Source organism: Strigops habroptila, chromosome 18 (assembly GCF_004027225.2).
Source record: "Strigops habroptila isolate Jane chromosome 18, bStrHab1.2.pri, whole genome shotgun sequence".
NCBI lineage: Eukaryota > Metazoa > Chordata > Aves > Psittaciformes > Psittacidae > Strigops > Strigops habroptila.
Window position 1 is genome coordinate 84,472 of NC_044294.2, and position 8,508 is coordinate 92,979.

Consider the following 8,508-nt stretch of genomic DNA (forward strand, 5'->3'; position numbering starts at 1 on the left):
AACAGTCCCAGACCAGTATAAAATAAGTCACTCTGAGACTCTTTTTCATGTCTTAGATTTTAATTCCCTAAAGAGAACAGATTTACATGGGAGTAAACCACCAGGCTGAGCTAGGACAAGTACTCAAGAACTTAGGGTTCTGGGATCACTCCAGTAGCTCAGTCTCTGCACAAAGTCTCCACTTTCATGCTGGGCCTCACACTCGTCGTGATACGTGACACGTGAAAGCATCCTGAACCCAGAATAAATGAACACACGGAAGCCAGCAGCTGTGGAAATCAGCCTCTTCGTGTGTCGCTGGACCAGAGAGCACTGGCAGCACCTCAAGGCACTCAGTCTGTAAGAATGAGGGTTGTAATGTCAGTCCTTCACAGAGAAGTGTCTGTAAATACAGGACAAATACACATGCAAGTATGTAGTCCAAGAAGAATGTGCAGTCTATAAAAGACAGCATTGAATCCTGTGCTATCCTTCCTACTCTACTCTGTACTCACTCACATTCTCCACCATGGGCAGTATAACATAAATAAAATGCATTTTTAAGGCTTGACGCTTGGGTCATATTCTTTGCATTGTCTGAGTATTACCTGAATTTGCCACTATGAGAATGCAGTTCAGGATATTCTAGTTTTGGAATAGTAAGATCTGATTTATAATGAGATGTACAGGTAAGGATCTATCATTATGCTTTATCCAGCAGCGCATACAGCAAGGTTACTACTTTCTACCTTGCGGTGGTTTTAGTTTCAAAGTGAAAAGCAGCACATGGTTTGGTTTTGGAGGGATAGAGCTCAGGTTGAACAGGGCATTGGTGGCAGAAGGAATGCTAAGGCACAAGTATTTTTTAACATGCCATGTATAAGTGAACATACCCCAAAACAAAACATACATTTGGATCCTTTCCGTTTAGGTCAAGGAAAAGAAGCTGTTTATACTTCAGATCAGCACGTTCTCCATTGCTGAGCAGTATCGTGAAGATGAAGACAGCTTCTCACTGAATAATGATTTCATTGAAGAAACGTCCCTCAGTTCCACAAGAGTTATGATGTGAAAGAGCACACAACACGTCTCCAAAGAAAACATGGAGTCTAGGAATCACATATGAAAGAGGGAGTTAAGGAACAGGTAGGCAGTGCCAGAATATGTTGTGCTTCAGGGAGAGCATCTCACCTCTTTAAATCAAGACCCATTAAAGACTCATCCTACAGATGCCCTTTTCAAACAATGTTTTGCTTTGTGTTTAAAGCTTGCACTGTAATATGACATATGTCCTGGAAACTGTCAGTTTAAAAGAACAGAAAGGCCATGTAAAGACACAGTTATCTCACACTATTATTGCAGGGATGTTTCTCAAGCTATACAAGCGGGTTGTGTTTTAAAGCATGGGAGAAAAGGAATGTACATTCAATAACATGGAACCAGGCTGTGCAGAGGCAAATGTCATTCACTTCTGTGCTCTAAACACTCACACCCCATAGCTGGTCACACTGTAATCCACAGCAGAGACTCCTAGCCCTAGGCCAAATAATTTCATCCCTGTCCAGCTGTTCCAGACCCCCTCTGACTCATCCTAGAACCAGTTCCATACCTCATTTTCCATGATGACCCAACCAGCAAGATTAGCTCAAAATGACTGGAGTCATTCTATATAGCAGAGGAATTCCTTTAATTAAACCTTAAGCAACACTTTGATAACCCATTTTCCTTAGTATTTTTCCTAGTTTGACAGATAATGTTATTCCCCTCTAGCCCAAGTTTCCTGGGAAACAAAGCATTTCCATGCTTTTCTAATCTTTCCAGGGAAATGAAGCCAAATTAAAGCATTTCGTGGGCATTCATTTCATCATAGATAGTTCATGGACTACCAACTTCAACTGCCCAGAATATGCTGCTGCTTAATGGGTAGCAGAAACAATTCAACTTGCTTTTTCTAACAGGCTCTTCTTGTCCAGGGGCAACATTAACCAGGGACAAAGCTTCCCTTCTGGGAAGTACTTTGTTCCATCCCAAGTTGAGGAAACACTCAAATTCTGAGAACTGGAGGTTGCTATGGCAAAAATGCATGAAAGGGGCCCTTCATAAACATGCAAGCCAACTCCAGCTTCCATTCCATATGTTAACGTACATATGGAACAGTTGGAGAAAGTCCAGGGGAAGGCCATGAGGACGATCAGGGGCTGGAGCATCTCCTGTATGGAGACAGGCTGAGAACATTGAGGCTGTTCAGCCTGGAGAAGAGAAGCTGCATGGAGACCTCAGAGCAGCTTCCAGTGTCTGAAGGGGGCTACAAGTATGTTGGAGAGGGACCTTCATCAGGGACTGTAGTGGTAGGACAAGTGGTCATGGGTTCAAACTTAAACAGGAGAGATTCAGGTTAGAGATAACACAGAAGTTCTTCCCTGTGAGGGTGCTGAGGCGCTGGCACAGGGTGCCCAGAGAAGCTGTGGCTGCCCCATCCCTGGCAGTGTTCAAGGCCAGGTTGGACACAGGGGCTTGGAGCAACCTGCTCTAGTGGTAGGTGTCCCTGCCCATGGCAGGGGGCTGGCACTGCAGGAGCTTTAAGGTCCCTTCCAACCCAAAGCAGTCTGGGATTCTATGATTCTATGATATCTTTATCTCCTTTGATTTTCTGGAGGGAAACACATTCTTTGAAGTTAAAGCTCAGAGTGGATCGTTCAGGTCTCACATGGAACCTTATTTCTGTTCTTCCTTTGGCTGGGGAAAATTTAGTGGAAATATTCCTTCAGAACACATGTGGTTACACCTAAGAGGCTCTGCAAGCTGTGAGTGTTCACATGAGCCTGCAGATAATGTCATCTTCAGTGAGTTCACTGAACTCACACACCGGTTGCTTGGATAACTATTAAGGACCACTCACCTGCACCTTGCAGAGGAACTGCCCTTAGCAGGAAGAGCTGCTGAATCAAAGGGGAAGTGTGCAACTTCTGTAACTGAAATCAGAGAGAAATCAGACCTAAAGAGCAGAAGGAATCTGCAAAGAGAGTATGTTAACTGGCAATTGGAATAATGCCTCTTATTTGTTTAGCAGAGAGCAGGGAGGGGGCCAAAAAAGCCAAACTGGAACTGAGAGCATCTTACTGGAGAGAACAGAAAAGAAAACGAGGTATTTTCTACCCTTATTCCTATTTTGGCTGCTTAGGGGAGGTGCTAGAAATAGTATCAGGATCATTGCTGTAGAATTTGGGGTGTTTTTACAGGATTCTGTGATCTTACAGACTTGCAATGCTTTTACTGAAAAGCAGCTTTCAGAGCTAGGCCAGGATTTGAAGCACAGCAAATTCTGGACATTTCTAAAAAGAGAAAACCAGGTTGCCAGGGGATCCAACAACAGCTCTCAACACAGCCTCATAACAGCTTTGCAGACTGATGTACCTGCAAGCTCCTGATGCAAAGCAAGTAAACACATTTGAAAGAACTAAAAACTGTGGAAGGAAACAAAGGAGCAGACTAATTGCTCAGACAGTTGGAGAAGCACGGTCCCTCTGACCTCCTTTGTAGTCCATGGAGCAGTTCCTGAGCTGTGTTCTGAGACAGAGGCAGTGCTGCCAGGTCTAACATTCCAGCAATTACTCACTGGAAATGGAAACAGCAACACAGATGCCAAGGGAACAATGCAAGTTTCATTGTCCCAGTCAGAACGGGAGTCCAGTATGGTTTTGGGGCTGTTTGCTTGGAATTTCAAGTCAGTTGTAGTTCCACGTAAATTACACGTTTAAGACAAGAAATAAGATTTTTTTTTTTAAGGGAGCTCCTCCTCAGTCCCTGGCCTGTGCTTTTCTGAAGGGCTATTTTGGACCTTGAACAGGGGATTTGAGCTTAGCATGCACAGGAAAAGCTGAGAAACAGGAAATAGGTAGGCCAAGGGGGAATAGTTTAACCTGCCAGAGGGGAGATTGAGATGAGCTCTTAGGCAGAAGTTCTGTGAGGGTGCTGAGGCGCTGGCACAGGGTGCCCAGAGAAGCTGTGGCTGCCCCATCCCTGGCAGTGTTCAAGGCCAGGTTGGACACAGGGGCTTGGAGCAACCTGCTCTAGTGGAAGATGTCCCTGCCCATGGCAGGGGGTTGGAACTGGAGGAGCTTTAAAGTCCCTTCTAACACAAACTGTGATTCTGTTTTACAGTTCTGTGAAACCTGAACAACCCTCTGCAGAGGTAAGAAGCATATGAAACTTTTGCTGTTCATAAAGCATAAAACCAGAATAATTGGAGGTGTGTTCTTGTAAAACAGTTGAACTGACAGAAAGAAATAACAATATTGTGACCTCCCAATGTCCCCAAGTTCAGTGGGTTAGCAGAGAACATTTTGGAAGATGAATAACAGAGGAAGAGTAGGTCAGACGTGGAAGGGGAACAGTAAAATTCAGGCCTGTGAGGATATATGTTTAATGTTTTAATCCTGAAGTCAGTTTAGGAATGATCTTTATGGGACTGGAAACTCAGGCTTTCTTCTCTAATTGAAATGAAACAGCACTTGCTCAAGCAAGGATAGTTTCTTACCCATCTGTCATTACAAATTAAAGTAATACCATATGTTGAGCAGGATCTAGTGCTACAGTGGGATTAACACTTCTTTCGAAAGTTTCCCAGCATGGTCTGTGACGAGAAAATAACCAAAACCAAATGGTCTTTGCCCCAGGATCTGCATAATTGTAAATGTAACTGCAAAGACATTTCCACGTTAGAGAGCTGTTACAAATGTCTACATGCTTGTTCCAGCTGAGATGTACTATGTAAGAACCTGTGGGGGAGAGGACACTTTGATAACAGAAGGCTCTTTAATATATACAACAATACAACCCCTGGATTTTGAAGCTGGATGTCTTCAAGATGGCAATAAAATGTCCATCTTCACAGCAAGTGTGACTGATTGGCACAGCTTGTGAAATAATGTTGTGAATTGTCCACCAACTGAATCTTTCCTTCACCATTTGATAATTGTATTGAGGAAAATATCACTAGTCCTTTCCTTAGTTACACTGATTTGTTCCACAACAGCCTCTGAATGAAAATATGAATCAGCTTTCTGGTTTTCCTCAAAATCCTCTTAATGAGTGGGAAACCTGGAGAGCACAGACACTGCTATAAATAAATGGCAGGGCTGCATAGGCACAGAGTACCTGGGAAAAGTGGGAAATATGAAGCAGAATCGAGAGGTTGGTTCTTTGGAGGCATCCCCTGGATTTGAGGTGGAGATCATAGAACCATAGAATCAACCGGGTTGGAAAAGATCTTGAAGATCAAGTCCAACCATTCCCAGCACTGTCAAGGCCACCACTAACCCATGTCACTGAGGGCCTCCTCTACACAGTGTGTGAACATTTCCAGGGACAGTGACTCCAGCACTGCCCTGGGCAGCCTGTTCCAGTGCCTGAGCACCCTCTGGGGAAGGAATTGTTCCTCATCTCCATATAAACCTGCCCTGGTGCAGCTTGAGGCCGTTTCCTCTTGTCCGGTCCCTTGTTCCTTGGGAGCAGAGACCAGCCCCCTCCTGCCAGTTGCAGCAGCAGCCTCCCGAGGCCGCTGTTCCCGTATAAACCCTCACCACAGAACACCAGGAGTGCTCCAGACTTCACGTCCCGTTCCCCGGGACTCCTCGTTTCCTCTCGCCCCCGTTCCCGTCCCCGTTCCCCGCCCCGCCAAGCGCCGCGGCGCCGCCCGGTGCCAGCAGAGGGCGCTGCCGCACGCAAGGTGCGCGTGACAGGCCTGGGCGTCGCGAGCCCGTGCGAGCTGCGGGGATGGAGTAACGGGGAAGTAAAAGAAGGGTAACAGGAGTAATAGGGGAACGGTGAGTAACAGGGGAGTAAAAGGGGGTAACAGGAGTAATGGGGGTAATGGTGGGAACGTTGAGTAACAGGGGGCTAAGCAGCAAGCTCTGCCTTTCCTGGGAATCAGCCCTGAAGAGAACGCTGCAAAGAGCCTGTTGGTCTCTGTCCTACATGTTCTCTAGTGACTGGGACCCGCTCTCGGTGCCGCAGCCAAGGCTCAAATCCTGGAGGACTGAGGGGGCCGAGACCGAGCTGGCAGCACTACAGAGAGCAGAAGACATGTGGTCCTGTAACCCAGACTGTCATAGTTCTTTCAGAGATCTTTGGAGGTCCTGTAACACTGCTGGCTGGCAGCACAGCTCTTGGTTATTTGGCCTTGCCAGGAGAGACTACTCATGAGGCACAGCAGGAGGAAGTGGGGAATTGCTTCCTAGAGAAGCTAAGAATATGTGTGATTATCTCTACTATGAAGAGCACATGTATTGAGGAGATGAGACAAACCAGGCTCACAGGTTAAGTCAGGATCACGCAGGGAGATACATGGCAGAGCTCAGGATCAATGTGTCACCCTCCCACAACCCGGCTCACTGCCAGCACAGGAAAGCTGTGGATGCTAATTTGGGCAGAGACACCTTCTGCCTCCTGGATTAGAAGGTTTTATCAACAGCTAAATTAAACCCCACATGGTAATTTCATTTGTTACCCTTGGATTTTCTTCATGGCTCCCTGTTACTGATGTTACCTCAAGGCACAGCCTTGGCTAGATTCACATACTGAGGAAGCTAAAAATAATGCCCATAGCTCTGTCAGAAATGTGCAGCTCTAAAGGACAGGTTCTGAAACAGGATCTTCTGATCTGTTTGGAGGAAGATGAGCCATTCTGTGCTACAGAACCCCCCCTGCAAGAACTTGGGCTTCAGAGGCTTAGTGAGGGGAGTGGGACCGTGACTGAAGTTCACAAGCATTTTGTGTATGTCCCTTGCCATAGCCCTGGGAACACATTTTAGGGAAGAAACATGCAGCAGCAGCTAAATCACCACTTCTGAAATGCTTCTGAGGAAAAATATCACAAAAAAAAAAAAAGAATGCTGAATCAAGTCCACATGAAATGATCTCACATCTCCTGAGCAGTCAAAAGAGCTAGACAAGAGAATATGCTCGTCCCCAGTGAGGACTTTATGTCAGAAACAATCAAATATTAACATAAATGTGTTTGTAACAATAAATGACCAGAACAGCCCATCTACATAGGAAAGAGTATCAAAGAGATGCCACTATTACCACCAATAGTGCAGTTCGCAGTTGAACCTGCTTACTGGGAAGAGCAAAATCTTCCTCATAAATTCAGCATCTGTTCAGCTGGATTTCATTCACTGCAAGAATGAGGTAGCGATAACAAAGCAAGGAGACCTACTACTTATGAAGGATGAACAATTCTTTCCTAAGGTTCTAGAAAAAATCAGCATGAAAATTACTAGAGAAATAGAGAAACTTCATAAAAGACTTCCAAAACCTATTTTGCTGTCATAAACCAATGCAAAACTGCTCCCTCTTTAGGAGTTTTTTTCTTGCTTCCAATGTATTGGGCGACTCCCATGTCTTTTCCTGCTGTTTGATCCATCTCATTGTCATTAAGCTCTTTATTCAAATGGATTTGTGGTTTTAGAAGAAATACATGCGACCTGACAGGTCAATAGCATTTAGCACAGCATCACACTGAAGCAGAAAAGGGGAATTAGAGGGGTTTGCTTTGTTTCATCAAAAAAGAAAGTGTATTTCATTGCAAATGGAACAAGAGATTCTTCATAAAACTCTGCCAGTGCAAGTCGAATAAACTATTTGGGATAATTTTCCCCAGTTGCTGCCAGGCTTGAAAGCAGCTGTGAATAAACAGCAAAGTGAGTGAAAATAGAAACCACCTCCACCATTCTCCAGTGTTACTGGATCATTAGGTGAGTGTAACGGCAGTCGAAATACCACAACCCCAGCACCTTTCCCTATGCCTTTCTGCATGGTTTCCATACACACGCTGGGGAAAAAATGATTCTAAACATGAAAACAATCTGGATGGGTAAAACTGTGGAGTTACCTCAATACAGCACAAAACAGGAAATTACCGGTTTATTCCTTAAATACTGAAAGGAAATGCTTAACACAAAAACCTCACTCCTCAGGAGACTGCCTTACCTTGTGCTCCCATCAAAGCCCCACAGGCACCTTCAGATTTGACTTTCTGAAGACTGAGAAAGAAAACAGCAGCTGAAAAACAAAACAGAGACAGCGTTTGGGTTAAACCTTGAGAACAAGAGAGTATCAGAGATTGGAAAATGAACTTTAGGGGCTGTTAAAGTGTGAGTGAAAATAGTCCTAAAGAGAGTGGCCCTCTTCCTGCTACCCCCAGACTTCACGCATCACGTTTTCAACCTTGCTTATAACTCTGCGGGTATGGATTCTGATAGCTTCAATAGTTAAGGGTCTAATGTAAAGTCCTGGCCTCAAGCACACGAGAGGGATTTTCCTGAGTCCCCGCAGCCTCCGAGCCGCGCCCGGGGACAGGAGGGCAGCGCCGGGCGGGCAGCAGGCGCGGAGCCTCGGGGGAGGGTCGGGAAGGACCGGGGAAAGCCGCCCTCGCCCCTCCGGGCACAGGGTCCGCCGCTGCCCGGGCGCCGTCCCCGCCGCGGAGCCGCCCCCGGGGCGGGCTCAGGTCTGCCCCCGCCGCGCCCA

General features: G+C 45.9%; 1 long non-coding RNA gene across 4 annotated transcripts in view; it reads right to left on the bottom strand.

Annotated features, from left to right (window-relative positions):
* LOC115602295 overlaps positions 1–8,508 on the bottom strand; it is a 111,978-nt gene that overhangs the window by 78,403 nt on the left and 25,067 nt on the right. For all 4 annotated transcript variants that reach the window (XR_003989641.1, XR_003989640.1, XR_003989642.1 and 1 more), the window contains exon 4: positions 7,972–8,043. This is a non-coding gene — a long non-coding RNA (uncharacterized LOC115602295). The remainder of the gene's footprint in view (positions 1–7,971; positions 8,044–8,508) is intronic.